This window comes from Saccopteryx bilineata, chromosome 6 (genome assembly GCF_036850765.1).
Source record: "Saccopteryx bilineata isolate mSacBil1 chromosome 6, mSacBil1_pri_phased_curated, whole genome shotgun sequence".
Classification (NCBI taxonomy): Eukaryota; Metazoa; Chordata; class Mammalia; order Chiroptera; family Emballonuridae; genus Saccopteryx; species Saccopteryx bilineata.
In genome coordinates, this window is record NC_089495.1 from 136,551,246 (window position 1) to 136,574,562 (window position 23,317).

Genomic DNA, 23,317 nt, shown 5'->3' on the forward strand with positions numbered 1-23,317 from the left:
GGAAAAATGCAGTCCCTGGTTTTTTCTGATTTACTTATTTCACTCCGTATAATGTTGTCAAGATCCCACCATTTTACTATAAATGATCTGATGTCATCATTTCTTATGGCTGAGTAGTATTCCATAGTGTATATGTGCCACATCTTCTTTATCCAGTCATCTATTGATGGGCTTTTTGGTTGTTTCCATGTCCTGGCCACTGTGAACAATGCTGCAATGAACATGGGGCTGCATGTGTCTTTACAAGTCAATGTTTCTGAGTTTTTGGGGTATATACCCAGTAGAGGGATTGCTGGGTCATAAGGTAGTTCTATTTTCAGTTTTTTGAGGAACCACCATACTTTCTTCCATAATGGTTGTACTACTTTACATTCCCACCAACAGTGGATGAGGGTTTCTTTTTAAAGAAATATTTCTAACGAGCTAGTGATAATCACATGGAAGGATTTGTATTACAATCAGAAATAAAAGAACAGGAGGCAGAATGATAGCATAATTACATCCATATTACCAATCAATAAATCGATGCGTAAGACTGAATAGAAGACATGAAAATATCAATAATTAGTGTTTCTGGAGTGTGGAACTTGGAGTGGTTTGAACATTTCTTTATCTTCCCAAGTTATTACACTGAGTATGTTGTAACGGGAAACATAATAAGCACTTAGACCTAAAGGCACAAATGAGGTGAAAAATTAAATCAAACATTACATTTATTAAAAAGAATGCCACAAAATTGTCACTGCCTTGAAAAATTCAAAGAACAAGTGTCTTATTCACATGGAGGTGCTAAATCGGAACAATGCAGAAGCTGGCTGACAAGATTTCTGATTCTCCCAGGCTTTGGCGGACTGATGGAGGCCTGTGGCCCGGGCAGAGCAGCCAGTGGCAGCAGTCAGAAGTGCTGTCCTTGGCCTGTGCAGGCCACTCTTGGTGCTCAGTCATCTGGCCCTCACTGCTTCATTCTACAGAGCCTATGAGCTCTGATAAGATGAACATTGGCAGGGAAGATGGACAGAGCGACAGCCTCCACGTTCAAACAGGCCACTTAGAGGGGAAGGGAGTCTGACAACATTCACATCGAGCAGACATGTTCAATGTCAGTCTCCCGACACAAGTAACCGGACAGACATGTTCTGTTTTTCTGTTTGTTGTTTGTTTGTTTTATTCAGAACCAATTCTTTCTATGGCTGAATGAGGCAGAACGTCTCTTGGGAAGGCTGAGTGTCCACACCATCTGTGTTTAGAAAAAAACTAACTTCCTACAAAGTGTTGTGGTCAAAGGGAGGATTTCCCTCTTGTCTCTCTTCCTCTTTTTGATTAAAATATTCTTTTAGGCTTAGTGAGTAATATCTCAAATATCAAGAAAGGCTAACCAGTAAGGTGACCAACTTTTTTACAATGAAAAGGAGGACAAAAATAAATTGAAGAAAACAATAAAATAAATAAAAGAAACATTTTATTCATTGCAACAATAATATACCACAATGTGATAAATGCATAATAAAAACATTTGTAATATTTTATATTGTAATTATGCTTACATGCCTATTAATTTTTAAAAATAATTGTAAGAAAAAAGTACTCATTTAGATACAAATACGTTGAATCCCATGTGATGGATTGACTCTGCATCAATTGAATATGGACATTTACAGATTAGTCTTCCAATATCAAAAAGGAGGACCTGTAGGAGGACATTTTCTGAGAGAAAACGGAACTTACAAAAGAAGGACTGTCTTCCCTAAAGGAGGACGATTGGTCACCTTACTAACCAGAAATAACCTTTGAAAAATAAAAAAGCACACAACCTGACCATTTGTCATGCTTGTTTTCACTGAGCTGATAATTTTTTTTTCAAGTATAAGGTCATGATCTTTTTTTCCTTGAAAAACAGAAAACAGTGTTGGGTAGCCAACTGCATTGAGGGTTCAGGTGCCACAGCTACTCAGCTGGCCTGACAGTGCCTGGAGCAGGCCAGTCTGGGTGCCGGGTGAAGGAGGGTTGGGACGGAGAGGTAGCAGGTGCGGGAAGGAAGGGTAAGCGTGGTCATGGCAGGACTCCTGGAGAGGCAACGTGGTTTTGAGATCAGAGAAGATCTTGAGACTGTTTGAATCTCAAACCTTTCCTACGTTCTTGACTGCTGGTCTTCAGAATTATTTAGCTTTTTACAGGGTAAGGGGCAAAGTCTTCCTGAGACTGGACATCTTTCTGTGGATGAACAAGTTTAATGTTTCATAATGCCAGCCTCACCCTGAGGGAAGCCTGGTGAGTTCTTTCCTCCTCCTTCCGCTGGGCTGGGCTGGCTTCTGTAGTCAAAGCGATGGCCCAGCAGTGACAAGCGGCTCACCTGATAGGTCCTGTAATTGAGTTTCCTGAGTAGTTGTTGCAAACTCAACAGATGGAGGCGAATAGGAAATACTCAACCTGTGTATTTCCAGCACCTGAAACTCTCTCCTCCTCTTCCTCCTCCTCCACCTCCACCTTTACCTCCTTCTTCTATTTGGCTGGTTAAAAAATTAAGTAAATGAAACATTTTCAAAACTATTATGAAAATCTATTCCTTCCATTGAAAATGTTAACAGAGCAAGTGTATTGAAATATGCCTCGAGGGCTCAGTGGTAGAGCGTCAGCCTGGCATGCAGGGGACCCGGGTTCGATTCCCGGCCAGGGCACATAGGAGAAGCGCCCATTTGCTTCTCCACCCCCCTCCTTCCTCTCTGTCTCTCTCTTCCCCTCCCGCAACCAAGGCTCCATTGGAGCAAAGATGGCCCGGGCGCTGGGGATGGCTCCTTGGCCTCTGCCCCAGGCGCTAGAGTGGCTCTGGTCGCGGCAGAACGATGCCCCCAGAGGGGCAGAGCATTGCCCCTTGGTGGGCAGAGCGTCGCCCCTGGTAGGCGTGCAGGGTGGATCCCGGTCGGGCGCATGCGGGAGTCTGTCTGACTGTCTCTCCCCGTTTCCAGCTTCAGAAAAAAAAAAAAAGAAATATGCCTCGAGAAAAAATTTGATTTCACAATTCTTTCTTTCTTTCTTTCTTTCTTTCTTTCTTTCTTTCTTTCTTTCTTTCTTTCTTTCTTTCTTTCTTTCTGACAGAGACAGAGTGAGACAGAGAGAGGGACAGACAGACAGGAAGGGAGAGAGATGAGAAGCATCAAGTCTTCCTTGTGGCACCCTAGTTGTTCATTGACAGCTTTCTCATATGTGCCTTGACTGGGGGGCTACAACAGAGCGAGTGACCCCCTTGCTCAAGCCAACGACCTTGTGCTCAAGCTGGTGAGCTGTTCCCAAATCACATAAGCCCTCACTCAAGCTGGTGACCTCAGGGTTTCAAACCTGGGTCTTCCGCGTCCCAATACGACACTCTATCCACTGCGCCATGACCTGGTCAGGCTCTTTTTTCTTTCTTTTAATTGAATTCATTGGGGGTGACACTGGTTGCCAAAATCATGCATGTTTCAAGTGTACAATTCAATAAAACACCAAATGCATACGACACCCCAAGCAAAGCCCCTTTCCACACCTTTGCACCCTTTGCCCACCTCCACCTACCCCTCTCCCCCTTCCCTCTCGCTGTCACCAAACTGTTGTCTGGGTCTATGTGTGATGTATACATGGGTTTTTGGCTAATTCCTTTACCTTTGTAACTCTTCCTTTTCTTTTAACTTTGAAAATTTTTTTACTGTTAAGCCTTGATGACCTTCCTGATAATTAAGGATTGTGTTGTTGTTGTTTTCCAATGATTAAATCACTTTGCCTTAGATGGGTTGCAATTTCTGAGGAAAAGAAAAATCTCTGCATCAAAAGATTTTCAGGAAGAAGAATACAAACAATATTGCGGTTGACACCTTGCAAAACTGTACCAGGGAAGATGACCTTGTGGAGTGGGCTAAGCTTCACACAGATGTGGGGCCAATGTCCACCTGTGAGGAGACTCTTCTGAGTACCCTGCCATCCTGTAGATGCTTCTGCAGAAGGTCCTGCAGGGAAGTGGGGACTGGAACCAGAAATCAGGACCACACAGGCTTAAGGATCCAACGACCACCTCTCCAAAGCCAGCTTCCTGCTGCCACGGATGCCAAGGTCATTCATTAAGCAGACTCGTCAGTCACATCACATTACTTCTGCCTTCAGAGTTCAGAAGATCAGTCTCAGACTTAAAAAAAAAAAAAGAGAGGGGATGATTCTCAATAGGCATGAAGAAGAGGAAGGCACATTCCTGGTCCCTTATAGTTCTGTAGCACTTCTGTCTGTGGCCCACCCTGTGCCAGTCCTGAAGACACTGCTCCATTTCCCAACCTTGGCATTTCTTTCCCTCGGCGATTTCTACTGCCTTTTAATGCATCATCCTGTCTGGAGGCCCTCTGCTTTCTGGAGGCATCCTAACCCCCGGTGGCCACGGCGACAGCGTGCACCTGTGTCCTCCAAGTGGTCACGGGCTCTGCCTCCAGTGGCGTGCCCTTCGTCTGGCATTGAATTCGTGGCCATGTGTTTCTTCTGTTTATATCCCTCCCCCCCACCCTGACTGCCTGTGTCAAGAGGGGCGTGGGCCCAGCATTTTCAGAGCGAATCTCAGAACCGACCTAAGATAAGACCCCCTCAGCTTTGATGCCCTGGGAAAGATGGGAGACAGTGATCTAGAATGTCACTGGCAAATATTTCAAAACAACAACAAAATCTGTCATTCCAGGATTCATAAATGGGGAAAGGACATGCCTGTTTCCGTCTGAAAGGCCAAAGCAGTTTTCCTATGGGGAACCGCGGCCTCAGCAGCGCCTGGGTGGGGGGTTGGGGATTGAGGGATGGTGGAGGTGGGGGGGCTTTCACAGATTGTCCTGCTCACTTCTTTGCCTGTGTGAACAATGCAGACAGTGCCACCCCACACTCAGAGCTCCTCTTGCCTCCTGCTTTTTCTTCCTCTGGGCAGGGGCAGTGGTGGCGCCCAGTGAAGGAGAAGGAGGGAGAACCGCATTTGTCCATCCCGGGTTGCCATGGAAACGAGCTGGCGGGGCGCCCCTTTCTCTTCAGTCACAGGCTGCCCACGGACAGCGGATTTTCTCTCCTGTCCCTCCTGCTATTCAAGCCACTTAAAGGGACCCTAGAACTTCCTTTCCCCATCCGAGAAGGGGAGGAACGATGGCATCTGTCAGACTTTTTGAGTTTCCGTCCTGACAGCTGACCTGGGGTCCCAAGGACCAGCCCGTTCCCAGCCCCCCCTCCGGGCAGCACCGTTTCCTGGTCCCCCGAGTGGGTTCTGAGGTTTTGGGGTTATGTTTTCTCCCTCCTTCCCCTGTTCATCTGCTCCCTCTCTTCACATGCCATCCACCTTTGGAGACCTGCCCCTCTGCTGGTCCGTGACCTCAGGGCTGAGATCAGGCACCTGGTGGAGGTTTTTTGGAGGGAGCTCAAGGGTCACAGGTGCCTCATTTGGGGGGATCTACAGAGCAATTTCCCCAGCACACCCACTATGTAAAGAGAAATGAAAGGCATAGAAGCAGATGCTTTGTAAACGGTGAACCATGACTGAGACGTGGAAAATGGTTAGGAGAATAAAACCTACCTCATCTTTCTGAAACCTGCTGCCCTTATTTATTACATTTTACATGTAATATCCATTTCACAAAGTATAATATTTCTGAGCACCACTTTACTTCATCCCATTCAACCATGGCACACTGGGTGTGGGGTTCCAGTCACTTTTTTTCCCAACGTGACCATAGCAATTCGTTAGGCATTCTAAGGGGAGCTGGTGTCCGTCTGTCCATCAGACCAGAGACTGCTGGGAGATCCAGGCCATGGATGTGCCTTATAAAAACAATCATTTATCCCCAAAATGACATAAAATATTAATTCAACTAACAATTCCTTGTCACCTACTCCAGTTCTACATACAACTGCATATATATTTTATATTCTACTGTAGTATCTGTGGCTTCCTTTTTTCCCCCCAAAGTGCTCAGAGTCAAAAAAGAGACATCAACATAATAATTTAGATTGCCAGTTAAAAAGAAAGAAAGAAAGAAACAGACTTCATATGACCCGTATATCTTTTTAAGGACCAGTCACCTGATATGAAAATGAGGAAGAATTCTGAACCTTGAGGGTACAATGGTGGACAGAGGCGACATCGACAAGAGCTTTGAATGTCACACTGTCACACTAAGATGTTTCAACAACCATCAAACAATATTCAGGTCCAGGCTTGTGTTTTTTTTTAACTCATATAATGATCTTTCCAAACAAGATGAGGCCCTGTCACAGTAAGATCATTTGTAAAGGGACTGAGGTCATGGCGGAGGAACTGCTTTGCCAGGCAGTGACCCAGGGTGCAGGTGACATAGACCAAACCAGAATGTCTGGCTCTGACGCTACTGTGGTGCTCACCGGGTTAGGTCCTTCAAACTCTTCCTGCTGGAGAGACTGTTGAATTAGCTACGGAGGGAGTCTGTGGGCAGGAGAGGGTTGGGTGCAGAGCTGTGAGCTCACGGGGGTGACCACCCTCCACCGGGGAGGGGAAGAGGTCTTCTAGGAAAGATAACGCAATGTCAGTCTTGCTATGAGAGTTGGAAGGGAACACCTGAGCTGGGCCAGTTGTGAACAGAGACTCCTGATGGTCCTAGTGTTGCTGAGGTGACCCTTACCCTTGCTGCATAGTGGCTATGCGTGGACATGGGGCAGGGTCAGCCCTTTCAGGATCAGAGAACCCTGATGTCTGCTCGCCCATCCAATATGAGGAAAGAAGGAAGGCGGAGACACTGCACCTGCTGGGGACAGTGGACAGAGCTGACACACGGCGCTTTTTGCCCTGGACTCTGCTCCAGGCCCAGGTGGGAAGACCGGGCAGCCTGAACTAACTTGTGATGAAAGTTGTCTGTCTGTCCAGCCCCAGGGAAAATAAAGCAGCGGTGGGGCAGCTATAAATACGGTGGACATTCATTGCATTGACCTCTTGCCAGCTCGTTGTCAGAGGCATCTGCACCCACACCCAGGAATGCCTGACAAGTCCCATGGCCAGGAGGCTATGCAGACAGACTCCACAAGGGTAGGTCCAGGACACAGCTGCCACTGTGGGCCTTACACTTCCTTCTAGGAAAGGTGCAGCTGCGTGCTTGTGTGGGTGTCAGCCCAGTGCTTCCGGGGAGTGCCCCAGAGTGTCCGCTGGAAGTGGCCAAGTATGTGCCCTTTCATTGCTCAGGATCCCCGGAAAATCCCGGGTGTGGCACCTCGGAATAGCTTGCCCTGTAGCAGGCCAGGCTTCCTGAGCCAGAGGGAGGCACGGAGCGAGGTGCCTGCCGAGGGCTGGAGGCACATCCTCTCTTCCACCTCCCCTCGGATCTCGTGAGAGCCAAGGGGACGTAGGTCAGAGTCCCTGTCAGTCTGACTGCCTTTGCTTGACCACGTTCTGAAGATTAGAGGTCTGAGCCACAGAGGGGCTGGGGTTCAATCTCACATGAACGTGGGTCATCACTCCCCTCACGGAAGCCCTCTCCTCCTTACGAACACACACCTCCGTCACCCTACCGGAGGAAGGGACATTTGGACAGTCTAATTCCTTGTCCATCCACTTATTCATAAACTTGTGTTCCACTCTAGAGGGGGATTTGGAGGGTCAGATTCTCTGTGGCACAACCACAGGGGATTTGGAGTACTGGGCGGTAGGGTCATTGTTGCTGCTAAACTCCGAGGTTGTTCCCTCCACCTGACTGTGAGGAGGCTGGACGGGCAGCCCTCTGAAGGCCGTCTGGGCTGTAACATTTTGTCACCTCTGAAATAATTTCCATTTCATCCATGTGTATTGAAGAATCACATTAGGAGAGACACCCCAATGTGACCAGCCCACAGAGTGAAAAGCTTTAACATCGTGCTTGCTTTTTCTGTTAAAAAGGGAGACCCGTGACACCTCCCCCCTCCCTTGCCCTGTGGCCCGGACACCTCGCCAATCCCCCTGAGCAGCTGTGGGCGTGAGCGTCCAAGTGCAGCCCCCTCTGGGATCACATGTGGTGCTGCTTTTCGGATCAGCTTCTGGGTCTGACCATTCCCATGAAGGCTGACCGTCTCAGCCCACCGCACAAGCCGGACTCGCCTCTCACGTTACATTTTACGACTGGGGTCAGAGCTGTCTTCCTGCCCCCTCTGCCCAGTCTGGCATTTACAAAATCCTGTAACATCTCTGCCATGAGTCCTGAAATCCACCAGATCTGAGTGGAGTGGGCACTGAGCCTCTGGTACGCAGGAAGTTACGGAACATCTCCCTCAGACGTGATGGGTGGGTGACTTATTAAAGACAGATGACTGAGAAGCTGGAGTTCCAGTTTCGTTTTGAGACTGCCTTTGCCAGCCAGGTTCAGGGGAAGAGGTCCACAGTGCTGGGACCCACGGCCAGCCTGCTCGTGGGCAGTCCAGATGTCTCAGTGGACATATGGCCACAGCAAGCTCTCCGACCTTGTGGTCTCTTGAGCTCCCAGACCATGAAGTGCAGCTTCTGCCTATTGATGTGCATGGGTATTGTACACAGCGGACAGAATGACATAGGAAGGTGCCCCACTGTGTGAAGTCCAGTGGGGCCACCTGCATGTCAACTTCTGTGACCCTTCCTAACCTCACCTCTTTTCCCCAACCCCAGTGGGCTGTGGCACGGAGAACCTGGAAACAGAAAATCCAGCCCAGACCCTTAAAACTCTGAATCCGTTGAGGTCATATCCTCATTATAAAAACACAGACACACTCACAATATGGTCACCATGGGGTGCTGTCGGGATTCAATAAGGGAAGGCCATTGCTTTAAGTCACTTTATCAGCTAAGGTTTTATTTACATTTAGTTTTTTATTTAGTTGATTTTTTTTAATAAGGCAAATATTTCTCCATTTCATCTTCACAAGCACATGATGGGGTGAGGAGGCTGGCTATAGTAATCCCGATTTTACACATCAGAGACTCGGGGCCCAGACAAGTTAAGTAAGTGGATCAAAGGAACAGAGGGGACGTGGTTGACCATGTTCATAAAATGAACTATTGTGTAACATTCATTCTCAAACGGGCTAAATCAACCTATTGTCATAGTGGCAATGACTGAGATCCGATCACTGGTCATGTGGGGAAGGGGAAGGTGGACGGGTGAACAGCACAGGGCCAGAGAGAACATTCCAGGTGATGGAAATGCATTGTATCTGATCGGACTGATCATTTTATACCCCACGTATGCATTTGTCAGGTGTCACCAAGCTGTACATTCAAAATGTGTATATTATATATATAATATCTTGGTAAAGCTGAGTGTTCTTTTTATTGTAGAAAGGGTCCTTCCATCAAAGACAAACAAAACACATTTCAGAGGCAAGATTTCTCAGCAGCTGCTTGGAGATACCCCTCCGCCCCGGGGGAGTTAGAAGTGAATGGATGAAGATGCATATGGGGTTTTTCAGATCCAGCAAAGTGCCTGCCGTACATATAGTCAAGACTACCTACGTAATGCTGGAAAGCGTGAGTTCTATGTATCTCTGCTTTTAAAGAATAGTGAATCATGAACAATAGGACATTCAAAGAAATGTCTTCAGTTCGCATCAAGGAGCTTGCAAAGTCACTGCGACTGTTAAAGGAATCTGTCGATGAGAGCCCCAAGGCCAGGTCATCGATGTCTTCCTTCCAACACCCCAGTAGAATTCTGGCCAAACTGATGCTTTCAAATGAGAAAGATTTTGAATTCTGCTCCTGAAAAACAGACAAACAAACAAACAAAGCCCAAACTTTACAGCTAGCAGTCTCTGGGGATGTGAATGAGACTTCCGCTTGTCCTCAGCTGCCCACAGGCCAGGATGAGGAAGGGCTGGTCCTTGGTGATGTCTACAGCCATGGTTGCAGGAGGCACCAAGGACCCAGGAAGACCTTCAGGACACCGCCCATCGGAGGTGGTGTGGGATGGCAGAAGATTGTACTGGGCTTTCTGGAGACATCACTCTGCAACTGAGAAGAGAAGGAGGAGACCTACAGAGAGGAGAGGGATCGAGGGAAGGATGTGTGCAAGGCACAGAGGCAAGAGAAGTGTGGGCGGGCAGGGCAAAGAGTGGCTGAGTGAGGCAGGTGGCAGGGTGCTGAGGAGGTGAGGTGAGCCTGCTCGGTTCCGCCCAGGAAGGGCCACATTTCTGAGCAGCCTGCTTCAGGATGGCAGAACTGGAAGGGCTGCCTTTATCACTGGGAATGCGAAACCTCATTCACATGCCAGGCCCGGGATTGGGAAAAGTGTACGTGGTCACATTGTGAAACCGTGCACCTAACATGAGAGTAATAAAGGTCCTCGCCCTCAGAATACCGAGAACCGCAGTTGGAGGGCGGCACAGGTGTGGGACAGGCCAAGGCCACGGCTTCAGAACTGTTGAAGAGCGATGCATCTTCCTAAAAGAATTGCTAGGCAAATCCCAAAATGTCCCATCTACTTGGAGCTAAAGAACTGGAACTTCTAAAGGCAAACAAAAATCATTGCCTTTTTTTTTCATAATTTGCTAATGCAAAATGAAAATGATGTTTACTCATAATTTATTTTTGAATGTCTTAAGTCTAAGGTCCTAGTGTCTGTATCTCACCAAATTTCATAGTATTATAGTTAGTGTTTCCTGAGTCAGAGCTCTACAGTTAGGAGGGTTGTATATTGACCTTGTAAGAAAGGTACTGTACCATGTAGACTTAAATTTTGTCCTCCTGGGAGAAAGCCAGGCTGTGAACACTAAATAGTTTTGTGTTGCTTAAAGTGCCTTTGGATACAATGTAAAGTACTGACTTCCACAAACATTAGGAAGGGAACATTTTTCACACACATTCTTTCTTGTTAAAGGCTGCTTAGTACTACTGAACAGGAAGGGGCATGGTAATCAAACTCATTTCTAGTTCTTTGTCCTTCTCTTGAATTGAAAAAGAAGCAGACTTCAACCAGCATTTATAAATGAACATGTCCTTTTAAGCACATCACAAGTATTCATCCAAAATTTAGAAGAAAAAATCAATGCAAGAGTTCTTCGCAATGAAGTGCTTGGCTCTCAATCATTCAAGGTAAGAAAAAATTTTATCCAGAATATTTTGGGAGATGGAGTGATAGTTCTGTGTTTTTCTCTCTTTTTTTTTTGTTGGACATTGAAGGATTTAAAAGAGCCTAGGAAAATATCCAAAAAAATAGGAATCATCAGCTCCTGCCTTACTCAATCACTATTTGTGATAACTCCAAATGAGATTATTTTCCAGGGCAGGGCAAATGTAGGTTTACACCTGTGAGTGTGTGAAACAGAGTTTATTCTTGTATGGTTATTTACCAATTATTCTATTCCACTGAAAATTAGGGGGAATTTCAAAATGAATATAAAGCGATAAAATATCTCCTAATTTTTTGTGAGCAGTATATTTTCCATACAAACAACTATACACCTATTTTTGCCCCACCCTGTACTTTACAACACAATTCCAAATAGTTTTAATCATTTATGTCTTCCTTCTAAACTAAATACAGCCACAGAGACATTGTCTACAAACATATTTTCAAATGAGGACTTATTGAGAAGCAATATAAAATCCTCCCACACCTCAGAATCTCTGCCCAGCGTCCACCTACTCCACGAGACCCCCGCAAACCCTCCCTGCACTCTCTCCAACACCTGCCAACAGTATTTTTATGTCTATTTGTTTAGTTTTAGGATCCAAAGAATTGCCTGTGCTGTGAGCTTCAACAAAACAGGTGCATGTGTGTTAGAAACCTTGGAGCTAGAAGGATCCTTTGTGCAGGTACGTCCAACAGCCAATCCAGCGCCATAGTCTCCCTGCCGCAGGATGAGTCTTGGACGGTGAATCTCAATGACAGGCAGCACGCTGCTTCAAAATATCTTTGCTGGGTGATCTCAGCTATTAAAATTCCTCCTGAAAACAGGGACATGTCAACATTGCTAATCGAACAAAGGAAAATGGTTAAGGTGGTTGTCAAAGTGTGTGTTAGCGTCTTGTGCACTGCCGATTAAAAGTCCTATAAAACTGAAATGTTTGCAGGGATTCTGTCAAATTGAATGGCTGTTATAAAAGAAAAAAAATGAACCACCTTCTGGACCAGGGGTCGGGAACCTATGGCTTGCGAGCCAGATGTGGCTCTTTTGATGGTTGCATCTGGCTTGCAGACAAATCTTTAATAAAAATAATAATAATGTTAAAAATATAAAACATTCTCATGTATTACAATCCATTCATTTCCTACCACTCATGTTCATGGTTGCGGGTGGCTGGAGCCAATCACAGCTGTCCTCCAGGACAACACCAAATTTTTATTGGATAATGCATAACGTACACGGGTCGTTGTATGGCTCTCATGGAATTACATTTTAAAATATGTGGCGTTCATGGCTCTCTCAGCCAAAAAGGTTCCCGACCCCTGTTCTGGACCATCAGGTACTGTTTTCTGATGATGATTCTATGATAACAAGAACATAAGAACAAAAACATGTTATGCATGAAAACTACCCTAAGAGCTAAGCTGAAGGAATTGGACAGTCAAGGATGGGTGCAACACCTCCTCTAACAGGTGAAGGGGACATCTGGCGAAACAAGCGAGTCACAGGATGTCAGCTTCCTCACCTGCAAGTGTGTTGGGGGAAGACGGAGTAGGGACACAGGCGGAGCTCAGGGTCGCCGTGGTACGTGGACTTGCAACAACAGGAGCCAGGGCAGACCCCACACTGACAGCCCCTTTAGAAGGGAACCTAGGAGCGGGGTTCACTGTCTGCATGGAGTTCAAAGTCACGTCCAGAGAAGCAATTTACCCGGCCAAGGTGGGCCTGAGAGCGTGGCTGAGAAAAAGCTGTTTGCGACGGAATTTGAAGGCTAGTATGACAACGGCAGCAGTTTTCTTAGAAAAGCAGGTGAATCCACAGTTCTGTCGTGGATGTGGTCCCGTGTGGTTGCTGCACTCCCTGGAGAAAGCTGACACTTCGTAAGACAGGGAGCAGCAGGGCTGGGGGGGATCGTCCTGGAGCCCCAAGGTGCGTCCTCCAGCAGAGCTTACCAAGAGCGTGGGCTGCCTGGCATGCTTCCAAATTGTCTCCAAATCTCTCTTGGTGTTTTCTGTTTTCTCGGAGTCAGTGAAAGTCAAGTCACTTGAAAAAGGAATTGGTTCATTATTAAATGACCGAGATAGTGATGAGGGTATGGGGATATTTAGTTTAACTCATGGAATCTGTCTTCAATCCACCATGGTCAGCCTGCTGGGTGACAGGCCATATGACGAACCAATGTAGGTCGAGTGGACAAGCGGACTGATGCAGAAGGAGAGTCAGAACTGACTTTGCAGGGAGTGCTTCCGAAGTAGTCATGCACGACAGCTCACTTCTGAGTGTGTGCGGTTGCAGCATGCGGCTGAGGTGCGGGAGAGGTGTTGACTGGGGACAGCTGGCAGGCTCTGCCGGACAGAGCGCGTTTCCAGACCTCCGCATGTCAGTGCCGGTGCTGATCCTGCTGCTGAGCTGTGACAGCTCTGTCTTTCTCATGTGTGTTCATGTTCACGTTCTTTCCTGCTCCCTGCCGGCACAGGGCATGGGTGACACCCCCTCCACCTATATATCCCCTGGAGTGTTGCTGTCATGAGCGGTGGATGGGAAGGAGAACAACACAGAAGGAAAGAGAAGCCTGAGTAGAGGCTGGAAGATTTTCCTCTGAGAGTTTGGCAGAGACACACAGGGCAGGAGGCCTCTCCCTCTTGCACCCGCATAGACGAGACCCAGTCTTCCACCATGTCGCCTCGGCATCGACGGACACAGGAATGGTCCTTTAATGGGTCCATCGTCACTGCAACGTGGTTTGGTTCAAATCACTATTGGGGTATCCCACGAGACATGACCCCTGTGCCGGGTCGAGTAGGGGTCTAGGGCAGTGAGCAGGGCAAACAAATGTGCAGTTACCTGGAAACAGAATCTTGCCAAACAAGGGGACCCGGGCGGCACATGACCCGGGGCTGCACGGACAACGCAGAATGGACGATGCAGAAGGTTAGGGTTCCTGGGGAGGGAAGTGCGTGTTCTCTGCAGAGAATGTGTGTGTAAGCCCTTTCCCAACCGGTGAAGACAGAAGCGGATGAAGGTCGGGTGAGGCCCTGAGCGCAGAAGAAAATATTGGGTTCCTTTAAAAAAAAGAGAGACAGGGAAAAACAAAAATACATGTAAACCATATTTTTAAGTAAATAAAAAATATTATGTGCTATTCATGTTAAAATGGCACATAGGAAACCAAACTTGGTGTCATTAGAAAAAAAGTATCAAGTTGGGGTTTTCTGGGGCCCTTCAGAAGTCAGGGCCCTGGGCACGTGTCCGTTGTACCTGTCATTAAATCCAGCTCTGGTGATAGGGTCCCAGATGTGCAGAGAGGAGCCAAGAAAGGACACCCTGGGGAAAGTGCTTGGTTTGTCCTAGGGATATACATGTTTCAGTTCTCTGTCTCTCTCTGTCTCTGTCTCTATATATAACCTATACCGTTATATATGATATAAGATATAAAACTATCTTTAAATCTGTTAGAACTTATTTACAAAAGAGCTTTCTATAACTAATTTTTAATTGGGGGCACAAAAAAGCAGAGGAAAAGTTCAAGAGGGCTTTTTTTGGGGGGGCAGTAAAATAAATGTTAGCTATATTAGCTGACCCATGGGAACATTTGAAAAACCCTTGGACCCTCTGAGCTCTCTGAAATCAAATATTTACCTCCCTGCAGTTCTCAAAATACAATAAGCTTTTGCTAGAACACTTGCACCAGCAAGACAAACCTTGGACGCAGAATAGCACAGTTGGACTGCACGGACATCACCACGCCAACAGCCTGACCGCGGAAGCACGCTCTGTCTTTGCAAGATGGCTGAGAGTTGGTCATATGGCCTAGGCATTAGTTAGCTTTTTATAGGAGGAGAACAGTGTTGGTTGGACACATTGTGGAAGGAATGTCAGTGAAGCAGAGTTGCGTTTACTTGAGGGGTACAATGCATTTCAAAGACACTGGTGCAGCTCCTGTGCGCGGGCACATGATGGCCCCTGAAGTGCGTGCTCACAGGAGGATGCACACTTCGCATGGTGCGCCCACCCATCTGCGGTCTAGGGTCTTTGAAGAGTGTTCCCACAGAGATTTTGCTGTAGAAATCGACCTCGTGCACTAGGACGTCACTAATGGACTTTGTAAAATTGCTTATTGAAACTGTTGGAAATTCTTCTTCTGAGATGGACGCATTAGTATTGTATCAGAGCGACTTTTCCAGCAACTTTAACAGGTTTAGCTATGTTTAAGGATGGTGGGAGCATTGATTTGTAGGTAAACGTTGTATAAACTTGTTGCAAATTCATCTGTGTATTAGTCAAGCAAGCTCCCTTTAGATCCTTCTAGGTGCATGCGGGGGTTGATTTTCAGCCACTTGGAGGGATTTATTGTCAATGCTTTGTTTTACATGCTGAAAAAAATAATAAAGCGCCTTGTATTATGTAATTCCCAACCTTGCCTTCTGTGCCTGATTTCTGTGCATCAATGAGGTTTGCTCTGGAGACTTCTTTCCCCACATAGCTAGGGAGTCGGGCTGCCTTTCTTCACAGAGACATGCTTATTGTAAAAGGCAGCCAGCCACCCTAGGGACAGGTAAGCCTGGAACTCTTTTAGATTTATTTGAGCTGATATAAAATTCCCAGTTCTACAGCATGGCATTGCATATGGCTTTTGCACTTTAAGTTAATAACGGGCATGTATCGAGCCCTTACTGAATGTTGACTGTATTCTATGCATCAAGATTATCCATGACCCTAGGGGCAGGGAATAAATTATCCAGCTCAATCAATCGAAAACAGACTGGCAGAACAAAGAGCAGGAGGAAGACAGCCTTCTGCTACCCACGGCGTTGGAAGGCCATAGGTTAACAGCAGTTGTGGTTTCTGAACTGAGCAGAGGTGCGATCCTGAGATGGTCATCGGCTTACCAGTGTAGAAATCTAGAGGGACACTCACTCTCCCCCACTTGAGGACTTCTGACAAGTGGCCTGGCCTGGAGAGTTGGAGAGAGTGGATTGGGGGTGGGGTCTACCCAGGAATTTTAAAAAAGCATTCACAGACATGCTGATGATATAACCTGGAAAACCGAAGCAGCCTTAACTAGGAGTTAGAGAACCCGGGTGCCAGGTTTACCTTTTTAAAAAATGTATCCATCAGACACATAGCTTTGGTGAAGTTACACATCCTACCTGAGCTCTGGAGTCATGCTTATGCACCTGGAAGAACAGCACTGAAGAATATATAAAAGAGGGTGTAGGGAATCGCATTCCTTTGTAAAAACGTATGAGCATACTATTTTCACTGACTAGCGGTTTGATGTTTCACCAAGCTGGTTCACTTACAAATACTATGACCCCCTACAGCCCTGATGGGAGCTGACTGAGCCCCAGACGAAGCCATATATTCAGTTTGTGAACTGACTGGGTGATTCCCTTCATATTGTTAAAACAGGACTCTCCGGGAAGTCCATGGGCTTCCAAACAGCAGTGTGCGTGACTTGTGGAGCTGTGTCCGCAAGACAAGACCACCGTGGGTCCAGGAACCCAGCACCACGGTGTGCTGTGCCCAGAGAGGCAGAGGGAAGGTTGTGTACTTCAAGAAGAAACATGAAGCTATAACCAGGGTCCGAACTGAACTTCGATAAATGACAAGCTGTGTCTCTTGAGATTAAAAAAAAACAAAACGGCATCAGATGAGAGGAAAGGCAGATTAGATACTGCAGGAGAAATGCATAGGAACGTGAAGACATTGCCATGAAAGCTATCAAAATAAAACACAGAGAAAATGATTGGGGTGGGGGGGAATAGTGAGCAATATTGAGTGAGCCCAGGGAAACATAAACTAACCCAATATGCATATAACTGAAATTCTGGAGAAAATGGGTCAAGACACAGCAGAGAAAAGCATAGGAATAGATAAATTAAATAATTGCTTAAGTTTAATGAGAACTCTAACCTCAGAGATCCAAGAAGCTAAAAAAAAAAAAAAGAAAGAAAACCCAAATATAAGAAAAATGAAGCGCAATTCCCCGTTCAGGGCACATACAGGAGAAACTCGATGGTCCTGTCTCTCTCTAAAAACAAAACAAAACAAAAGGACAGCAACAAAACTACACTGCGGTTTAATTGTTTAAAACCAGCAACAAATGGAAAACTTTTAAAGTACTCATATTAAAAGCATATATGGCACGCAGAAGAATGAAGATAAAGATGGCAGCCAGGTCCTGGCAGAAAAAAAGAAAAGAATGAAAACCAGACACAAGAAAGCAGAATCTTTAAAGTAATAAAAGGAAAAGAAATCAACCTGGAAGCCCAGGCTCAGTACTTGATGTCACGATCTCTGTGTAGCTATGATAATAAAGGAAGTGTGAGGCCTAGGGATGGACACATAGATCAATAAAACAGAATAGAGAGTCTAAAAATAGATCTACACATGTAAGATCAATTGATGTTTAACACATGTGTCAAAGTAGTTCAGTGGGAAAGGGGTTTGTTTTAAAAAAATTGTACTTGACTTATAGAGCATCAATATGAAAAACAGTGCACATAAAAATTAAAGTCAACATGGAATATAGACTAAATATATAAGCTAATGCTATAAAAGTTTTAGGAGAAAAACCAGAAAAATCTTTGTGTCTTTGGAACAATTTTTTTTTGTTATTATACAAAAAGAATTGACCGTAAGAGAAAAATATTGAGCCACTGGAATTCATCAAAACTAAAAACTTTTTATTTTTGCATTCAAAATACCTTGGCAATGGAATGAAAATAGAAACCACAGATCGAGAGGAAACATTTGCGAAACACGCACTTGACAAGAACTTGTACCCAGACTGTATCTTACCACACCAAAAATAAGACCAATAACCACATAAATAACATGAAGAAAACAGATGAAGAGATAACTCTACCAAAGGAGATAAGAAAATGATAAATCAGGCCCTAACCATCCATTGTCACTGGGGAAATAAAAATTAGAAACCCAGTGAGAGACCATGGATGGCATAACCACGAGGAAGGATTCAGTTGAGGAGGCTGATAATTCCTGGTGCTTGCAGGGACGAGAAGTGACAGAACACTCACACAATGCTGGAGGGAATTCACCACTGCTGGCCACCAGTCTGGCAGGTTCCCGTTAAGGTAGAGTGGATGCAGTGTAGGCATCCGTTTCCTATGTCTGCTGTAATAGTACCACAACCTGGGTGGTTTAAACAACAGAACGTGCCGTGTCACAGCTGTGGAGGGCAGATGTCTGAACACAAGCTGTCGATTGTCAGGTGGAATGCTTCACGCCTCTTCGCCCATCTGGTGAGTTGCTGGCATCGCTGGTGTTTTGGTGTTTTTCTGTCCTGTAGGCACATCACCCTGCGCTCTGTCCTCATCTGCACTCGGCATTCTGCTCGTGTACCTCTGTGTCCCAAGCTCCACTCTTTATAAAGTCCTCATCTGAACTCGACCATCCGCCAACACTCTGTTCCTGAATAAGGCCACAGTTACAGGTCTTGGGGGTTAGGATTTCAACGTCCTTTTCAGGGGACACAATTTAACCCATAACAGCATAGGACCTGGTATCCTACACAAAGGTGCTTTTCCTCAAAGGGTTCTGTGAAGACCACATGAAATTTAAATGCCAGTTCATCTGATTGCTGATAACAGAAGCTTTTCTCTGTGGAAGCCAGTCCTCTACCTCGTACATGCAGGTGGGTGAGGAAGGAAAAATGTGTTCTATTCTTCAATACATTTGTTCAACAAAAAATGCACCCACTGTATTGAGTGTCACCCTGCCCTTGGGGAGTTTCCAGTCAAGAGGAGGATATGAAATGTGGGTCTCACCACGTCCAAGGGCAGGCCTTTCTGCCCTGTACAAGAAAAGTTACAGACAGAGTGTACTGGTAAATGCAGGAGAGCTCGGAGTCCTAACCTTTGGGGAGGGTCAGACGTGGTGTCATGGGGAAAAGAACACTTAACCTCCTCTTAAATGTTCTGGACAAGCAGGTGGAGAGAAAGGCAGCCATGACAGGTGGACGATTAAAGCCAAGGGACAATGGGCAAGCAGAGAAACATGTACAAGTAAACAGTAAATAACTGAATGACAGCCAAGTGCAGGTGGGCTGACGGAGGTCAGCTCTGAGAGACCGGATGGCCTATGTTCTACGGACAGCAGGGATGAAGGGACACACATTGAACGGGAGGATGGCAGGATTTAGTGTTGCTTCAGCAGGATTCATCTTGCCCTGGGTGCGGAGTTATCAGAATTGGGGGGTATACATGGACCCCTCGATGTCTGCGAATGACGGAGGAGAGACCTTGCTAACAGGGTGCTCTGTCTTTTCGCGGGGAGGCTTTCCTGCTGATCTAACTGGCCTCGTGCCCATGAGGTCATTATCCATGAATGCCACTCAGGTAAGAGGGTTGTCTAAACAGTTGGAGAGGCCGGTGGTCTTTTCCAGCTAACAGAGGAAGCGTTATGTGATGCTGACCATAGCCGTCCTCTTCTTGTAGGATGAGACAAGCTCTCGATGACACAATTCCACCAGAACAAGGCCAATGATCAGCTTTGTTTTTGCAGACGGAGCAAGGGCATCTTCTTCAGAGTCAGACCTCAGAATCATGAGCACTGAAGTTATTTCCAGAGCTATACTTTTTAAGATCCAGTTGTACGCTGTTATATTCTCCTGGTAAAGGCTGCCCTCTGCACTGGGGGTGATAGTTCACATTGTGCCGGTTTTCCTATGTCTCCTCACGGTGTGATCTTTCGAGGTCAGTGGCCCGAGAAACATTCCCTTGAGAAAATGGGAGAATGGCTCAACTTCGTCCCCAATTCATCAAGTTGGTTGTCCATGAGGGCAAAGGAGAAGGACTGGTAACCCTTCCGCCCTGCACCTACCCTCTCTTATCACCATAAACGTAGACCTTGGCGTCCCCCTCACTGAATAAATGCACAGGCATCCTTCTATTCTCTAATGTCTCATCACTGCCCCACCCCATAAGTTGTCACTGCAGGGTTCCTGCTTCTTGAGCAGAGCTTTGTCTTTTGGGACGAGCTCAGCCACTGAGGAGAGGCCCAACCTTGGTGACAGGTTTTCAGTTCTCTCCAGATGGCTGGGAGGTGGCGGGTATGCTCAGTCAGACTTAGCACATATGCGACTCTGCAGGAGAGTACAGACTGCCCCAGGAAGGTGACTCCAGAAACCAGTCTGCCACTGTGCACACAGGATGAGTTTCGGGACAATCGGGTCACCATGTGCACATGTCATCTCTTTGTGAGTTCCCCAGAGGGTATTTTAAGCAGAAAACTACATACAGCTTTCGAGATTCCTGGATAAGAAATCTGTTCCCTGCCTGACCAGGCAGTGGCGCAGTGGATAGAGTGTCAGACTGGGATGCCAAGGACCCAGGTTCGAGACCCCAAGGTCGCCAGCTTGAGCGCAGGCTCATCTGGTTTGAGCAAAGCTCACTAGCTTGAGCCCAAGGTCTCTGGCTTGAGTGTGGGAACACTTGCTCTGCTGTAGCCCCCTTACACACACACCCCGGTCAAGGCACATATGAGAAATCAATCAATGAACAACTAAGGTGTTGCAAGGCGCAATGAAAAACTAATGATTGATGCTTCTCATCTCTCTCCGTTGCTACCTGTCTGTCCCTATCTATTCCTCTCTCTGACTCTCTCTCTGTCTCTGGAAAAGAAAAAAAAGAACAAGAAATCTGTTCCCCTAGTTCTATATTTATGCTGGTACTTGGTACCTATCCACAGAGAGAGAGGAAAATATTTTGGGCTGAAGCATCCCAGAAACGCGGGCTGGTGATTGTAAGGAAAACGTGGGGAAGTTCTTTGGGTGATCTGAGGGCCATGGAGTCTGGCTCTGGGCATAATGTAGCAGCTGGAAGTCAAAACAACCAGATCAATTTCTAAGACCCAGCAATGAATACTGGTTGATCCAAAATGAGAGTCCTCATTGCTTGAGTCCCTGTTCCTGCTTGCTATCTACTCCTGTTTAACCAATTCTGTGGTTTACACCAACAACCATTGTTGTGTTTGATGACTTCACTGGGGCTCGTATGGCCAGCATGGAGACTTATGTCATGCAGGGCCCATGTGTTGGCTCTCTGGGACCGAGGTCAGCCAGTCAGTCTGCTTTCCGGAAGGTTCCCTCTGAAGTGGGCAAGTGGGCTCAGGTCAGGCTATATCCAGGGACCTCGTCACATGCGCCTCCCCTCTGCCTCCCTCCTAGCATGGTGGCTTAATTTGGTTCATTTGTTTGCTTTATAGACTTAATTTTTTTAGGAGTAGATTTAGATTCACAGTAAAATTGAAAAGAAGGTACTGAGATGTACCATATACCCCCTGTCCCCACACAGGCACAGCCTTCCCCATAGGTGACACCCCCCACACCAGATGGTGCATTTATCACTGATGGACCTACATTAGCACATCATTATCACCCAAAAGTCCCTCGTTTACATGAGGTTCCACTCTTGGTGATGTTTGTTCTATGGGTTTGGACAAATGTATAATGACGGACGTCCACCACAGTATAATACAGAATGTTGTCATTTTCCTAGCCTCCCTGTGTGTTATGTCTACTCACGACTCCCACCCCCAATCCCCTCGGCCACCATCTTCTCATTGTCTCCATAGTTTTACTTTTTCCAGGATTTATATAGTTGGAATCACACAGTATGTAGTAACCCTTTTCAGACTGGTTTTACTTAGTAATAATAAGCACTTAAGTTTCTTCCATTTTTTAAATGGCTTAATAGCACATTGCTTTGCAACGTTAAAGAGTAATCCATCATCTGGGTGCACCACCATTTATTTACCCAGTCTATCTTGGTTGGTTCCAAGTTTTAGCAAGTTTTGGCCATTGTGAATAAAGGTGCAGGTCTTTCTGTGGACATACATTGCATTGTCATTTCCTTTGGGTGGCTACCAAGGGACACTATGGCTGGATTGTGATTGCTGGGTCACATGAGTAGTTCACTGGGTTTTATAAGAAGCTGCCAAGCTGTCTCCATAGTGGCCACACCATGTTGCCTTCCCACCAGCAGTGACTGGGAGTTCGTGCTGCTCCATGTTCTCGTCAGCACTTGGTGTTGTCCACGTTCCGGATTGCGGCCGTTGGAACAGGTATGTGGTGGTGTCTTATTGTTGTTTTGATTTGCATTTCCCCAATGATGTAGGATGTGGAGTGTCTTTTCATATGATTATTTCCCAACTGTGTATCTTCCTTGAGGAGGTGTTTCTTGAGTCTTATGGCTCATTTTAAAATCTGGTTGTTCGTTTTCTAACAGTTGCATTGTAAGAGTTGTTTTGTGTATTTCGGACAACAGTCCTTCATCAGATGTGCAAATATTTTCTCCCGGTTGTCAATTTGTTTTCCAACTCTCTTGACATTATCTTTTGCAAGACAGAAGCCTTTTATGTTTAACGAAGGCCAGCTTGCCGATTATTTCTCTCGTCAAGTGTGCCTTTGGTGTTGTACCTAAAATGTCATCTCCTGACCGAGGCCTTCTGGGTTTTCTCCTCCGTTATCTTTCAGGAATTTTAGATTTTTAGACGTGAGTCTGTGATGCTGTCTGAGTTTAACCTTCCTGAAGCTGTGAGTTCTGTGTCTAGATTCGCTGTTCTGCATGTGGATGTCCAGTGGTCTCAGCATCATTAGGTGTAGGGACCGTCTTTGCTCCTTTGTCAAAGATCAGCTGCCTGTATGCATGTGGCTCTATTTTCGGGCTTTTTTCCTTTCTACTGACGTGCTTGTCAATTCTTGCAGAAACACCACATTTGCTTACTTAGCTTTGTAGTAGACCTGAAGTTGAGCGGCCTCAGTCCTCCAACATTGATCTTCTCCTCCAATACCATGGTGAATATTCAGAGTCACAACTGTCCTTTCTCTAGGCATGAAGAGATTTTGCCTCTGGGAGCTCCTGGAATTGCCCTCATTCTCTTCGTCTGTGAATTTCAAAGCCCTGTAGCTCTTTAAGAGTGAAAATTGCAGAAGACAGGTTTCAGTCCCCACCACCACCATAAATAACGAGCCCGGCCTTCAGGGCGCAAATACATGCTTGTGATCATGCCATTGTGTATGTTGCTGAGCTTGCTTTGTTTTCATGTTTGGGCCCACGGCACTTGCCATATGAGTCACTTGTGTCATCTCTGAGATGTGGAAACGCTGTTCTCATTAGTGTGGTTCCCAAGAAAACCTCAGAATGCAGATCGCTTTCAAAGAAAGTCTATCCCTGGTGAACTTTAAGTAAGAATAGCACATTTGTACCCATGATGATTT